At 54.1% G+C, this 16435-nt stretch overlaps 1 protein-coding gene across 3 annotated transcripts in view; it reads left to right on the top strand.

Annotated features, from left to right (window-relative positions):
* Positions 1–4645: 4645 nt before the first annotated feature.
* LOC142005049 (olfactory receptor 10A4-like) overlaps positions 4646–16435 on the top strand; it is a 42043-nt gene continuing 30253 nt past the window's right edge. Inside the window, exons 1-2 of one of the 3 annotated variants that reach the window (XM_074982730.1) lie at positions 4646–5210; positions 9130–9212. The gene's annotated coding sequence lies outside the window, so the exon portion shown is untranslated. Of the gene's footprint in view, positions 5211–9129; positions 9213–13578; positions 13705–16435 lie in introns of those variants that run through there. The other 2 variants (XM_074982729.1, XM_074982732.1) reach the window with 2 other exon arrangements.

Genomic DNA, 16435 nt, shown 5'->3' with positions numbered 1-16435 from the left:
GTCTTCTTATCAATATACTCGGCAAATACGACTTAGATGGGGCTGCTGTAAGGTGGGTGCATAACTGGCTGTACAGCCGTTCTCAGAGAGTCGTTATGAATGGTTCCTGTCCACAGAGAGGCTCTGTGCCTGAGCAGTCTGCGCCCGCCGTGGGGAGAAGGGCCACGCCAGCCCAGCCGGGCAGGGGCACCTCTGTGCCGGGACTGGAGCTGTGCCCTGGCTGTGGAAGCCATTTCTGTCACCGGTGTGTAGAGCGGCACCGACCCTGGGGCTGGGGGGCCAAGTGAGGGGTCTGATGAAAGCTGGAGATGCCCTGAAGCCGTGTGTGACTTGTGTGTCGGTGCCGTGGTCGTGTGAGAAGTTACACACATTGGCTCTGTAGCTGTGTTAGAAATGTCTGAGTGCTGCGAGTCACACTAGGAGGTGTGACACAGAGAGAGAGAGAGAGAGAGAGAGAGGGAGAGAGAGAGAGAGAACCAGGTTGCTGGGCTGGACACCAGGCTCAGATGTCAAATACACGTCTCAGGGATGTGGGACTTGTCAGGGTCCGGGGTCTGGCTGACGGGAAGGGAAGGGCCTGGCCAGGCCACGAGCGCTCAGGACAGGGCTGCGATGCGCCGTATTTCTGTGGCTTCTCCGCCCAGCGCCGTGGCTGACGGGCGCCGCAGCCCGAGCTCGGGGCCTGGGGGACGAGGTGCGACGGGGAGGCCCCTTGGTGTGTTGAACTCTTCAGCAGGTCCCTGTGGTGCAGCCCCCGTCTGCTTCTCTGCCCTGGCCGGCAGGTTTCTCCTCCGCTGCCCTTGTCCCGTGTGTGACCTCGCAGGGCCCAGGCCACTGGGCCGGCTGTTCAGCCTCCCATCTGCGCAGCGACCAGCCCCATCCCTGGGCTGGAATTCTCACAGCCGGGGCTCTGGGTCCAGCCCGCGCCTGGCTCTGAGGGGACGGCAGCTTCTCCCGCCACAAAGCCTGTGGGATCCGAGCTCCCCTCTGGCAGAACTGCCTTGGGGCAGGGCAGCCTAGTGAGCAGAGTCCATAACCCGCCTCTTTTCTCAGGGCAGTGCGGCCCAATGGCCAGAGCCGGTCCCGTGCCCCTTTTCTCAGGGCAGTGCGGCCCAATGGCCAGAGTCGGTCCCTTGCCCCTTTTCTCAGGGCAGTGCGGCCCAATGGCCAGAGTCGGTCCCGTGCCCCTTTTCTCAGGGCAGTGCGGCCCAATGGCCAGAGTCAGTCCCTTGCCCCTTTTCTCAGGGCAGTGCGGCCCAATGGCCAGAGTCGGTCCTTTGCCCCTTTTCTCAGGGCAGTGCGGCCCAATGGCTACAGTCCATAACCTGGCCCTGGCTCACAGGGCTGGGCAGGTCCCTGTGCGGGACAGTAGACGGGGGCGGTTCCATCCCCCGCGGGGGGCAGCCCCTCCCTCTCCACGGGAGCCCGGTCCAGGCTGCAGGTGGTGCTGTGGCTCCCGGCCCGGCGTGAGCGGGAAAAGCTGCGACCGAGGCGCTGACTCCCGCCGGCGGCTCCCTCCCTCCCCAGCAGCCGGCGTCTGCCCTGGCCCAGCCCCTGCCGAGCCGCGGGCACCTGGCGCCAGGCTGAGCCGGGGGAGCTGGCGCGTCCCCGTGGCCGGGCTCCTCCTGTCCCAAGAGAGCAAGGGCCTGTCGGACGCGGGGCCCCGGGAACCAGGGCTCAGGGGGAGCCGGGCCCTGGGATGGACTCAGCACCTCTCTAGTGCCCCCAGGGCCAGACCCCTCCCACCTATGGGCGCAGGAGCTGCTGCCCCCGCCCCCGTCCCGCCCCCCAGCTGTTGTGTTCCCTGCAGCGTGCGGCTGCCCCAGGGCCTGGCTGGGGCTGGGTTCCCAGGGGGCTGCAGCCCTGGCCCCACAGAAGAGCCGGCGCCTTGGTGCTGGGGAGGGGCTGGTCCCACATGGAGCGGGGGTGGGGTGGGGGGCAGACAGACGCCCCCTCCCGCGGGCCGGTCCCAGGGGCTCTGGCGCGTTGCGACCGGGCTCCCATTTCCCGGGGGGGAGACAGGCTGGGGGGCATTTCCGCAGGGCCCCGGCCTGGCGCCTGGCGGTGTCACTGCTCCAGGGGCCGGTGCCCAGCGTGTCCCTTACCTCTGGCGCAGCAGCAGTGGGGAGAGGGGTCCCTCACCTCCCTGGCCGGCCACCCGGTGTCCTCGGCTGGGCCCTGAGGGACGGTCCCGGCTGGGCCCCCAGCTCCCTACTTGGGGACTGTGCTGAGCTGTGCTGGAAGGGAGGAGACGGGGCCCATCAGCGTCCTGCTGCCAGCCCCCAGCCCCCCCCCAGGAGCCCCCTCCCCACGTCCCTCTGCTGGAGCCACTGGGGAGAGGGGCCGGACGAGACCCCCAGCTCCTGGGGCAAAGGGCGCTGGGCAGGGCCCTCCATGGGGACTCCCCCCAGCTACTCCAGGGGGCGAGGAGGGACCCAGGGCCGGGCAGGAGCCTGGCTGGAGCCAGGGCTGGAACATGGGCCCTTAAAGTGCCAGGGGCTCCCTGAGCCAGGAGCAGATGAGCTGGGCCCACGTCTGGCTCAGGCCCGGCTCTGACTCTGCCCCAGGGTCACTCCCAGGTGCAGCCCTGCAGCTGCCGCCCTGCGGCCTGTGGGAGCCGCCTGCCCACGCCGGGGTCCGGGAGCCGGCTCAGAGGTCACGCGCGGGCAGTGCGGGTGGGGGGTGAGTTACAGCCGGGCTCCGCTGCTCCCCCAGGGAAACTGCCCCCCCACCCCCACGCTCACCTTCCCAGCACAGCCTGCAGGGGAAGGGCTGGGGGGGATCACAGGATCGCTGGGTTCTTGCACAAAAGAGGTTGCCCAAAATAGCCATGTCAACAGTGTGGTTTTTTGCACTAAAATCTCTTTTGCAAATGAGAGTGTGACATATGCTAATGAGCACTTCATTTGCATTTCCTCTTCCCCAGGAGGGCAGCAGTGCAGACACAGCCCCAGAGAGACTCGGGGACTGCGCCAAGGCAGGAACTGCAGAGAAGCAGCTCGACCCCCCAGCCCCTGCTGGCCTGGGACTGGTCGGTCTGGGCTGTGAATCCCACAACAGGAGACCTGGAAGGGACCTCGAGAGAACGTCGAGTCCAGTCCCCTGCGCTCGCGCCAGGACCCAGCACCGGCTGGAGCCTCCCTGACAGGTGTGTGTCCAACCTGCCCTGAGACGTCTCCAGGGATGGAGATTCCACAGCCCCTGGGCGATTTATTCCAGTGCTCGACCACCCGGCCAGGTGGGGAGTTTTCCTCACGTCCGACCTCAACCTCCCTGGGGGCCGGTTCAGCCCATTGCTCCTTGTCCTGCCCTCAGAGGCCCAGGAGAGCAACGTTTTTCCCTCCTCCTCAAGACACTCCTGAAAACATGCAAAAGGCCGGCCCAGGTCACCTCCGGCTCCCAGCGCTCTGCCAGCCCCAGCTCCGTGGGAGGCCTCCCGCCCCACCCCAGCCCCCACCCACCCTGCTTGGCGGGGGGCCGGGAAAGGGGGCGGAGGCAGGAGGGGGCAGCCAGAGGGAGGGAAAGGGGCGAAGGGGAACCAGACCGAGCAGGCTCCAAACCTCTCGGAGGCTCCCACCTTCTCCCCGGGCCCAGCCCCACCGGCCGCGGGGAAGGAGAAAACGCCCACGAGGCTCCTCCTGCCCCGCCCGTCGGTCCCAGTTCTCCCTCCGGCCCCCGCAGAGACCCTGGGGAGGCGCCAGCTGCTGCCAAGCCGCGGGAATCTCTGAGCTTGTCCCCCTCGCGCCTCTGTCCTGATTGGCTGTTGTCAGGGTCTCTCTGTGAGGTCATCCCTGTCCTCCAATAGGCTGAGGTCCTGCCACAGGCCTTTATGATGTCACTGCCACCCCCACCCCTCCATCCCCAAGGCTGGTGTCCTGGCCCTGGCCAGCCCCTCTGGATGTTGGAGGGGTTCCCCTGGCAGCTGGGTCTGGGGCAGAGCGGGATGGGCAATAACCCCCCCAGGGGCTGCTCCCTCGGCCCCACCCAGCTTGTCAGTCCTTCACGGACAGGCCAGTGTAACCGGGGAGGTGTTAACCAGACACTGGCCTGAGCCCTGGCGTGGACACAAGGGCACTGCTCTTAAGGCCCCTTCTCTTGCTAGAGTGTATTGTACGTCCTCAGCTGGAACCACGGCCTGCTCGAGGCTCTGTCACATGGTTAGGACTGACTCTGAGGTCATCTCTTCAGCAGCACACAACCTACTTTCCAGAGGAGAGAAGGTCCATTATCCCCATTCTACAGATGGAGAAACTGAGGCACAGACAGGGGTGGGGCCTTGCCTAAAGTCACCAAGCTGGAAACTGGTGGGCCCAGACTCCTGATTCTCAGTCCAGGGCTGGACGTCCTCCCCTTGATCAGGAACGGCCATATTACTGCCCCTCTCAGTGGGATTCCCACAATACACCCGCTGCTGGCGCTGTGCAGTGGGGTCGCTCTGCCTGCCGGCCTGGGGACTCGTCTGGTTCCTGTTCCCATGGCAGGACCAGCTGTCAGGGCAGTTCAGTCCCCAGAGTGAAGGGAGCAGCCACAGTCCTGCTCTGTACAGCCAGAATGAAACTCAGATCAATGGTTTTGTTCCTTCTAAACACTTCCTGTCCCACACTGGGTTTGTTCTGGTTGCAAAGCAAGTTTTCCCTGGGGAAATTGAACGTTTTCTGCTCCAGCCAATTGCTCAGAATAAACACTTCCAAGGCTGGAACAGTTTAACTTTCTCCACGTGGAAGACTAAAGGAGAAATTGCTGTCAGCGAAGCAAATCACAATCTTCAACTCAATGGAGCAACAGAATACAGAAGAGTTATTTACTTCTTCCTGTGGCACAAGAACTAGCCGGTGACCAAATGACATCAGCACGGAGCAGAGTTACAACAACCTAAGGGAAATGTTTCTTCACATGGCACAAAGTCAGCCTGTGGAAAGTTCCGAAAGTTACTAACGACGCCTCTTGTGGGCAAATCCCCAGAGCTCCAGAACAACAACTTTCATGATCGTTCCTAATAAAGCTCCAGGGGATTTCAGCATCTCTTCACGCCCAGCCACCAGGCTTAGTGAACACTTAACGGGGAGATTTATGAGGCTCTCACCTCTTTGGAACTTGGTTGTCTTCATCTGCTGGCCAGGACGGCAATGATCAGCTCGGATGCCCCAGGACGCCCTAGATGGTTGGGAGGCAGCCGGCTCTGAGGTCACAGCCATGGCCAGTTGCAGCAGGTACGGACTTTTCCTTCACACAGTGTGCGGTGCGACGGTGGGGACTGGTTATTAGCATTACGATGAGAGCTGCTCAGGGCTGCACTGCTCAGGAAAGAACAGCCTTAGCCGGGGAGGTAGCATCTGGCACTCACGGAGCGAGTGCTCCTCCAAAGGGATCTCCAGATGTTACCTGGAGTTCCCAGAGCACTCTCAGCAGATTAGGGGAAAGACAAACCACGGATTCTTTGCTCCCAGGATGGTCCGAGGTCTTTGTGCCTCTGGCTGTCCCACACCAGGTCTGCAGGACTCAGCTAAGAGATGCCGGGGCAAGGTGGTGGTGAGAATGAAACCGAGAAAGAGCCAAGGGAGGTATCTGGGGCTGCAGATAAAACCAGAGTGAGATTGCCTGGGTGGCTGCTTGCTTGTAGAGAAGTTTACCCGTCTGTAGCTGTCATGCAGCTTTACTCTGGAATTGCAAAGCCCCAGAATTTCAGTGGGAGCCGGACACCGAACACCCTTCGTCTCCTGAGACCTGCCAGCCCCCAGTGTCCAAAAGCCACCTGTCCAACAAGGGCTGAGGAGCATCCCGTACTATCCCTGTGAGTGTCTCTCTGCTGCTCATAGGCTGGCACCTGGATGGAGCTTTAGGGGTCTCCTCCAGCAGCTGACCCAACAGCTGTGGGTGCTCAGCTCAGCCCAGAGGTGCTCAGGCTTTTACATCAAGCTGTCTGGAGCTGAGTCCTTGGGCGTGTCTTCAGCCTCCACTCCTGAGCAGCTGCAGTTAGTTCGGCAGCCTCTGAGGTTGACAGGAAAGTGGTGAGCAATGTCCCGTCCGCTTTCACTGCCTTTGTCCCCAGGAGATCCACCTCCTGGCCTTGTACCTGAGTGCTCCACGGTCGTCAGGGGACTGGCCCTCAGAGCCTTCCTAGCAAGGCAGGGAGCTGCAGCATCGCCCTGTTTCACAAAGGGAAAGTGAGTCGCAGTCCCTGGTTTTTAAAGGGCCCTGGAGAGGTCAGGAGTGAGAGGATCGAGGGGAATTGGTCACCTACCTCCATTATTCTCCTTGGAAGAGCGCACACCAGGAGGGGGGGTGAATTGTTTATGGGCACAAAAGGGCTCCATCTACCCTACAGTTGTGTAGACAAACCTGGGGTTTTGATGGGTGTCGTTGACAAAAGCTGTGAAGCGTCTACGTGCAAAATGTGTTAAAAAGCCTTGTAGATGCTCTGGGGGCGGGGGGGCTGTTTGTTGACAGATCGGATTGAAAGATCGACCTGCTTTTATGTGCAGACACAATCTGTGGGTAGAAGTTTTGGAAGGACACCTCTTCCAGCAGTAACTGCTGTCAACAGAGGATTCTAGTGTCGACATAGCCAAGTTGTCTCTGGTGGGACAAAAACTGTATCTTGGTCTCTGCAGCCCAAGGTCAGTGGCTTTCCCACAAAACCATTCTCCTGAGTTTCTCACAGCAACTTCACCCTCTTGTCTGGAGTTGACATTTTTCTACAGAAACAATTGACTGTGAAAGTACATAATTCTGTCAACAAATTGTGGATGACAAGATCTGTCTTTAGTCATTTTTTTAAAAGAGATCTGAAATGTTAAGAGCAAAATATTTCTTTCATGGAATCCTGGGTCAAAATTTTCAATCTTTACATTTTCAAGTAGTCAAAAAGTGAGATAAAATTAATCTTAAAAATTAAAATTATTTTCTGAACTTCTCATTCATTTTTCTCCCCTTTCTTTCCTCACCCCTCTTATTTTTCGAATGAGCAAACTTAAAACCAGGAGAAAATGCCTGGGAGTGTCTGGAGAGTATCCAAAAAAATAAAAATAAAAAGCCCCTTGAATTCAGGTCTTTTTTCCAAAGACTGAATCAAAAGCAATACGTCGTTAATAATGGGAAGATTTTGCTAAAAGATTTTTCTCAAGAGTTTCAAAATTTTCATGGACATTAAGTGTCTACATCCTCTGGGTGTTTTAAATATCTTCTCTGTCTTAAAAAGGTTTCCAGCGTGTTTAGGCTCCACAGTGTCTGTTTGCTGGTGTGAGGTGTCACTGCAGGGGAATCCGGGCACTGGTGTGATTATTCGTATCATTAACATACGAGTGAGAGGAGAATGTGCCCTCGTTTGAGAAATCGTATTTGGGAAATTGGCTGCGGTGACACTTTCACCCCCAGACTCTGCAATGACCCCCACACCGCACCCTCCGTCTGGCACCCTCCACCCCCTGCCCTGAGCTGCCCCGACCCTCCCGGACCCTGCACATACTACATCACACCCCGGGAAAGACCCCTCCAACCCAAACACCTGCCCTAACGCCCCCCAAACCCTCTGTCCTGAGCCCCCTCACCTCACTCCGTCATCCTCCCCCTTTGCCCTGAGATCCCCCACACCAAACTCTGCTGTGACATCTGCACGTCCAGCTCCTGCCCTCACCCCCGACCCTCCCACCCCCCAAACCCTCTGCCCTGACCCATTCCTGCCCTCATAGGCCCTTCCCTGTCGGTAATCATCTCCCTGGTGTACAACCACCCAGCACTTCCCACCCCCTGCCCTGTGTCCCCCCAACCCCCTGACGTCTGCACCCCCATCCCCTGCCCTTAACCACCACATGCAATAAGGCCTCCCCCACAGCCCCCTGTCCTCACTGCAGCACCCTCTGCCCCCTGCCCTGGTCCCCCAATCCTTCCATCTTCTGCTCCACCTACTCCACCACCCACTCCTACCCCTCCACCGCCCCAAACCCCAAGACTCCCTCGTCCCCAGCCTTCAGGAACCCGCCTCCACCCCACTGACATATCTTACACGGCCCATGGGGAGCCCCCCAAGAGCTGGGGGTGCCCATACAAGTGAACGTAGAAGACATAGCTGTTACTATCACCCTTGGGCTGCACCAGGCTGATCCACAACAACGGGCTCAACCTACCACACCATTCCTTCTCACCACGCCTTTCAGACCAGCGAGACAGCAGAGACGCAGAACAGGAAATGCACTTTCCCACTGCCAACTTTGTCCACATATCTTCTTTGGAAATACCATCACTGGACCTAACCAGGTTGCTCACAGAATCACGGGCACTTTCTCATGCTCCTCTACGAACATCATATATGCCATCATGTGCCAACAATGCCCAGATGCCCAGATGCTTTGCATATTGGACAGACTTCTAACTCCCTTAGACAAAGGGTCAATGGGCACAAAACAGACATCAAAACACTCCAGATCCACAAACCAGTTAGTCAACATTTTAATGGAATGGGGCATTCTGGCAATGACCTAAAGGTATGTGTGTTACTGAAAAGGAATTATCGCACCGTTTTGGAAAGAGAAGCAGCCGAGCTGGCTTTTATATTCAAATTCGGCACATTAACACATGGTTTAAATCGTGAAGGGAACTTTTTGAGTCACTATAGGGGCTTGTCTGCATACTTGGCTCAGTCTAATTTGTGACCTTCCCCCCCCACCCGTCCACTCTCTGATTTGCTCACCTTGATTATCTTTTTCTGAGTTGTCCTCCTTGCTTACTGTTTTTGGTTCTCTGTGCCTTAAATATTGAGTCTGGTCTGGTCTGGTCTGACTATGGTCTGAAGAAGTGGGTCTGTCCCACGAAAGCTTACCTAATAAACCATTTTGCTAGTCTTTAAAGTGCTACTTGGCTGCTTTTTGTTTTGATAGTGTATAGACTAGCACAGCTTCCTCTTTGTTGTTTTATAAGGTGTGTGCTGTTTACAAATTTGAGCAGAGTCAGGTGGGTGGGCTGCATCTGATCTCTTCTCATCAGACTATCCACTCCTGAATACGACCACGGTACATGCTCCACAGGTGAAGCCCACTAATTTAGAGGGGGTCTCTCATAGCTGAATTTATCTGAGCCCTTTTGGTACAAAATGTGTACTTCGTTAATTTATTGCATGGTCTCCTGTTTCCAAAGGGACTGTCTGGGTGACCTGAAGAGCACTGAAATTACCACTGAGCTTTCAATGACAAGAATCTCCCCGGACCTTATTTTCAGGGGTGAGTAAATCGTAGAATGCCAGGGCTGGAAGAGAACCCAGCAAGTCATTGACCTCAGCCCCCTGCCTAAAGCAGGATCACCCCCAACTAAATCATCCCAGCCAGGACTTTGTGAAGCGGTGACTTAAAAACTTCTTGATATAGAGGTTCCATCAACTCTCTAGGTAACACATTTCTGTGCTTCCCACCCTGCTGGGGAAATAGTTTTTCCTAATATCCAACCTCGACTTCCCCCACTGCAACTTAAAACCCTCGTTCCTCATTCTACCATCTGTCACAGCCTCTCTCCACCCTCTTTAGAGCCCCTCTTCAGGAAGTTGAAGGCTGCTATCAAATCCCCACCTCACTCTTCTCTTCTGCAAACTAAATAAGGCCAAATAATGAAACAATTCCATTTATTTAGAGCCTGTCCAAATGTCAGCTCAGAAATAAAAACAGAAACCAAAATCCATTCTGGAAAAAGAATTAATCTATATGGATGTTTTCCATCAGTAAACACAGAGAAAACATTTTGTGTTGGATGTTTGAGTTCATACAGGCTCTTGTGAACTTTAATTTGGGTTTTTGCTGCTTCTACTTTTCACATTGATTCAGTGTGAAAACACACACTGGCATTTCCCACGGGATGCAAATTCCATTTCTCAGCCAGCTCTGCATTTAGTGCCATGGTCGTGCTGAGGAAAGTCCTTCGTAATGTCAGTGAAGGTTTTTCAAAGGAGCTCTTATGAGATACACAAGAATTCTCACTGCTTCTGTATGTTTAGAAAATATCACTCACAGCCGTTTGAAAAGGTTTTGTGATGTGCACTGGGCGTAGCTCAGCCCCACCCTTTCCTTTGGTCCTGTGATTTCATGTTCTCTCCTTGTTCTCTTGGAGAGCGTGTGTCATTGAGAGTCAGAAGAACACAGTCTCCAGTTCTGGGCGTTCCCACTCAGTGTGTCTCTTCTGTCACTCTGGTTCCCGCTTACGAGCTCACTGTTATTTGCTGCAGTCCTGTGAGAGCCCCATAGCAAGGAAGTTAAGCACAGGCGAAATCCATTTGTTGTGTCTCATTTTTAATTGAACTCTGTCACTTCACGGTCACACACGTGATTATGAAGTTCCTTTTCAACAAATAAACCTGAAATAAAACATGTAGGAAATGTCTCCTACATCATGGGATTTTTCTTGTAAAATTCCTTGTGTTGCCGTCATAGGAGAAAGCTTCACAAGTGGTGTAACTCGGAGACTCATAGGATTATAGAACATTAGAACTGGGAGGGACCTCGAGAGGTTGTTCCATCCAGTCCCCTGCACTGCAGAGACCGTCCCTCATAGATGTCTGTCTAACCTGCTCTTAAACATCCCCAGGGATGGAGATTCCACAGCCCCTCCAGGTAATTTATTCCAGCGTTTAACCACCCTGACAGCTGGGAAATTTTTCCTAATGTCCAACCTAAACCTCCCTTGCTGCAGTTTAAGCTCTTTGCTCCTTGTCCTCAGTACAGCTCCTTTTACACCCATGTAAGGAGCTGGCCCTGGGTCTCGTCTCTTATGTGGACACAAACCAATGTATTGCAGAACTGGCTGTGAGGGAGGCAGGAATGATTTGGGTCGTTCACTAACACTGAAGGAAGAATAACGCTGTGCAGAGCAGAAAAGCCACAGTCCCCCACTGCTTTCAGATTCCAGGGGGCTTCTCCATCGGAAAACGGTTTCCAGCGTGTTTCGGCTCCGCAGTGTCCGTTTGCTGGTGTGAGGTGTCACTGCAGGGGAATCCGGGCACTGGTGTGATTATTCGTATCATTAACATACGAGTGAGAGGAGAATGTGCCCTCGTCTGAGAAATCGTATTCGGGAACTCGGCTGCGGTGACACTTTCACCCCCAGACTCTGCACTGACCCCCACACCTCACCCTCCATCTGGCTCCCTCCAACCCCTGCCTTGAGCTGCCCCGACCCTCCTGGACCCTGCACATACTCCATCACACCCCGGCAAGGACCCCCCAACCCAAACACCTGCCCTAACGACCCCCCAACCCTCTGTCCTGAGCCCCCTCCCCTCACTCCATCCCCCTCCACCTTTGTCCTTAGACCCCCACACCAAACCCTGCTGTGACATCTGCACCTCCAGCTCCTGCCCTCACCCCCGACCCTCCCACCTCCCAAAACCTCGGCCCTGACCTCTCCCTGCCCTCATAGGCCCTTCCCTGTCGATAATCATCTCCCTGGTGTGCACCCACCCAGCACTTCCCACCCCCTGCCCTGGTCCCCCCAGGTCCCTGTCTTCTGCACACCCAACCCCTGCCCTTAGCCACCATATGCAATGAGGCCTCCCCCACAGCCCCCTGTCCTCACTGCAGCACCCTCTGCACCCTGCCCTGGTCCCCCAACCCTTCCATCTTCTGCTCCACCTCCTCCACAACCCACCTCTTCCCCTCCACCATCCCAAGCCCAAACACTCCCTCACCCCCAGCCTTCAGCCACCCTCCTCCACCCCACTGACATATCTTACACAGCTGCGCCAGGCTGATACACAACAATGGGCTAAACCTACCGCACCATTCCTTCTCACCACGCCTTTCAGACCAGCGAGACTGCAGAGACACAGAGCAGGAAATGCACTTTCTCACTGGAAGTGACGCACCTTACACAGCGCCACATTCACTGAGGGACTTTTTCACAAAATGCCAATAGAAAAAAGACCCCCGTCAGCTCCAGCTCCATCCCATTCACACAGAACGGCCCAATCCAGAGCTGCTGAAAATTCAAGACACAGACAACATGGACTGGAAAAACAGAGACAAGAGACAAGCGGCTCTTCCATCAGATGAAAATGAAGAACTCCGGGAAACTCACCTTCTTATGGACAGAAGTCAACATCTCAACCCAATGACAGTGAGGAGCCAAGAGAAACCTGACTTGCAAGAGACAGAAGAAGACAATCAACCCCTTGAGCACACGAACCAAATGTCCCTGACTCTGCTTAAAGCCTGGAGCAAGCCCAGATCAGTGGGCTGTAATTTACAGAGAAATTTCAGCAGGTGTTAATCAGAAGGGTCCCGACAGGAAGGAAACCAGGACAAATGTTTTAATTTGCAGTCACATTTCTGATGTGTCTCAGACCTGGTCTCTTTGTCCCCCTACAGATGACCTCTTCCAAGAGCGACCCTGGAGGGAACCAGACCATCTTCGATGTGTTTGTCCTGGTGGGGTTCTCACATCTTAACGAGCTGCAAATCCTTCTGTTTGTGGTGCTTCTAGTCATCTACCTGCTCACCCTTATGGGGAACCTACTCGTTATCCTGCTGATAAAGCTGAGCTCCTCCCTCCACACCCCCATGTATTTCTTCCTGGTGAACCTGTCTGCCTCGGAAATCTGTTTCACCAGCAGTGTGGTCCCTCAGCTGCTGGCTCACATCCTGGTGGAGGAAAAGACCATCTCCATTGAAGCTTGTGCAGCGGGGATGTACGTTTTCGCCATCATGGGCCTCACGGAAGGCTGCCTCCTCGCAGCCATGGCCTACGACCGCTACGTGGCCATATGTCACCCCCTGCACTACACAACCATCATGAGCGGCCGGGTGTGTGCTCTGCTCGCGGGGGCTTCATGGGCTGTTGGCATCTCGGTGGGAGTTTCTCTGACCATGTGGATCTTCAGCCTGCCCTTGTGTGGCTCCAACCGCATCCACCACTTCTTCTGTGATGCTCCACCATTTTTGGAAATGGCATGCGCTGACACATCAATAATTAAGGCTGTATGCCGTATGGTGGCAGTTCTGTTCACCCTGGGCCCTTTCCTGTTGATACTCCTGTCCTACATCCGCATTATCTCCACCATCCTCAAGCTGGCATCGGTGGAGGGAAGGTGTAAAGCTTTCTCCACCTGCTCCTCCCACTTCACGGTGGTGACTGTGTTCTATGGAACGGCCCTCATCACCTACCTGGTACCCAACACTGGCTCCACTACAGAGAGTGACCTATTGATTTCCCTATTATACACAATCGTCTCACCAGCATTGAACCCCATAATTTACACTCTGAGGAACAAAGAGCTGAAAGGAGCCTTGAGAAAAACTGTACAGAAGAGCAGCTTTTCTCAACACTGGAGAAATTAGAGCCTGAAAAGTCGAATTAATCAAATAGGGTGGTGGGGGTCCTGGTGAACAGAAATTCAAAAAGATTTTATTGAATTTCTCACAACGCTCAACTTCTTTGTTCTTTTGAAAGACTATATCCAGTCTGGAAAATGGAAGAGAAACTTTTGTTGCCAATTTACCTCAAAATTTAAAATGTCTCTATTTTTTGAAATTCGAAAGGCAGAATGGTTTCCTCGGATTTATAATTCATTGGGAACATCCCGCCCCCCCCCCCCCCGCCAAAAGGAAAAGGTTTAGTCAAAGTATGGTCCTGACTTTCAGCTTTCAAAACTGGAAATGTCAAAGGAAAACAGAGCTTCCAAGGAGAGACGTTTCATTCCAGTTCCACCTCCGCCGGCCATGTCCTTCCCAGGTCCGACCATGTGAAGCACTTTTCCTTACTACCCCTTGCTCCTGACGATACCGTGTGGGATGCTGACAGGGAGAGGGTTGGGGGCCGTCCTGATACTGCAGAAGGAAGTGAGAAGGGGTTGGTTGTACATCCAGATCCACCAGCAGTGTATTAGAAGCAAGAGCAAGGCCAAGGACAGGGTAGGCTCCTTGTGCAGTGAGGAGGGAGGAACAATATCAACAAAAGTTGGATATGGCAGAGCTGCTTAATGACCTCTTTGTTTTGGTATTCACCAAGGAGTCTGCTGGAGAAATGGCAAACATGGGGAGTCCCAGTGGGGAGGGGAGAGATATGGAAGATAAAATAAAGAAAGAACAAGTTAAAAATGACCTAGAAATGTTCGATGTCTGCAAGACACAAGGGCCTGGTGAAATGCCTCCTAGAATACTGGAGGAGCTGAAAGAGGAAATATCTGAGCCTCTTGCTATCGTCTTTGAAAAGTCCTGGAATTCGTGTTAGTCTGGGTCTGCAAAAGCAACGAGGGGTCCTGAGGCACCTTATAGACTAACAGAAATGGATGCGCATGAGCTTTTGTGGGCAAAGACCCACTTCATGGAGCACCAGCAGCTGAGGAAGTGGCTCTGTACCCATGAAAGCTCATGCTCACACATTTCTGGTAGTCTGTGAGGTGCCCCAGGACCCCTCATTGCTTTAACTCTAAAAAGGAAAATAAGAACAACCCAGGAAATTTCAGACCAGTCAGTTTAACTTCTGTGCCAGGAAAGGACAGAGCAAGTAATTAAGGAATTTACCTGCAAACATGTGCAAGACAATCAGGGGCTGGGGAACAGCCAGCGTAGATCTGTACACTACAAGTCATGTCCAACCAATCGGATGGCTTTCTGTGACAGTGTAACAACGCTTGTGGGCAAGGGAGAAGGGGAGGATGTGGTGTACCTGTGTTTTAGGAAGGCATTTGATATGGTCTCGCATGATCTTCTTATCAATATACTCGGCAAATACAACTGAGATGGGGCTGCTGTAAGGTGGGTGCATAACCGGCTGTACAGCCGTTCTCAGAGAGTCGTTATTAATGGGTCACAGCCCTGCTGGAAGGGCAGAACAAGGGGGGCTCTGCAGGGGTCTGTTTTGGGACAGGCTCTGCTCAGTATGTTTGGCGATGTGGATCTGGGCGTGGAGAGTGCGCTGCTTACGTCTGTCGGTGATACCAAGCTGGGAGGGAGAACAGGGTCGTAATTCAGAATGATCTGGGCACTCTGGAGAAACGGCCTGAGGTCAATGGGGTGAAGCTGAATAAGGCCAAGTGCAAAGTGCTCCCCTGAGGAAGGCCCAATCCGGGTCACACCCAGCCGGGGAAGTGGCTGTCCAGGGAGGAGTCCTGCAGAAAGGGATCTGGGCTCAGAGCGGAGCACAAGCTCCAGAGGAGTCAACAGGGTGAGACTGTTGCCAGAAGCGCCAACCTGCTTGTGGGCGGCACTGCCGGGTGTTGGGAGCCAACCGGGAGCAGCAATTCCTTCCCCCAGCTCTGCGCTGAGCAGCCTCCGTGGGGCTTGTGCCCCGGGCTGGCCCCACAGTTGCAGAAGGCTGTGGAGAAGGGGGAGCAGGTGCGGAGAAGAGCCCAAGGCTGGTGGAAGGTGCAGAGAACATGAGCTGAGAACCAATCACTGAAGTGGAGCAGAACTTTTTCAAGTTCTTCACAGTCGGCCTTTGCCTTGACTATGATCAAGATCTAGAAAATGAGGTAAGCAGTGAGGTGGCAAAGTTTGCAGATGACACCGAGTTGTTCAGGACAGTCAAAACCAAAAGGGATTGTGAAGAACTACAAAAAGATCTCAGCAAACTGAGTGATTGGGCAGCAAAATGGCAAATGAAATTTAATGTGGGTAAGTGTAAGGTAATGCATGTTGGAAAAAATAACCCAAATTACACGTACTACATGATGGGGTCAAATTTAGCTACGACAGATCAGGAAAGGGACCTTGGAGTTATAGTGGAGAGTTCTCTGAAGACATCCACGCAGTGTGCAGCGGCAGTAAGTAAAGCAAATAGGATGTTAGGAATTATTAAAAAAGGGATCGATAATAAGACAAAAGATATCATACTTCCCCTATGTAAAACTATGGTACGCCCACATCTCGAGTACTGCGTGCAGATGTGGTCTCCTCACCTCAAAAAAGATGTATTGGCATTAGAAAAGGTTCAGAAAAGGGCGACTAAGATGATTAGGGGCTTGGAACGGGTCCCATATGGGGAGATGCTAGAGAGACTGGGACTTTTCAGTTTGGAAAAGAGGCGATTGAGGGGCGATATGATAGAGGTATATAAAATCATGAATGGTGTGGAGAAAGTGAATATAAAGAAATTATTTACCTTTTCCCATAATACAAGAACTAGGGGACACCAAATGAAATTGATGGGTAGTAGGTTCAAAACTAATAAAAGGAATTTTTTCTTCACACAGCGCACAGTCAACCTGTGGAACTCCTTGCCCGAGGAGGCTGTGAAGGCCAGGACTCTATTAGGGTTTAAAAAAGAGCTTGATAAATTTTTGCAGGTTAGGTCCATAAATGGCTATTAGCCAGGGATAAAGTATGGTGCCCTAGCCTTCAGTACAAGGACAGGAGATGGATGGCAGGAGATAAATCACTTGATCATTGTCTTCTGTTCTCCTTCTCTGGGGCACCTGGCATTGGCCACCGTCGGCAGATGGGATGCTGGGCTGGATGGACCT

Source organism: Carettochelys insculpta, chromosome 32 (genome assembly GCF_033958435.1).
Source record: "Carettochelys insculpta isolate YL-2023 chromosome 32, ASM3395843v1, whole genome shotgun sequence".
In the NCBI taxonomy this organism is placed as follows: Eukaryota; Metazoa; Chordata; order Testudines; family Carettochelyidae; genus Carettochelys; species Carettochelys insculpta.
Note: the sequence above shows the minus strand (reverse complement) of the source record. Positions and strands in the feature narration are given on the sequence as shown.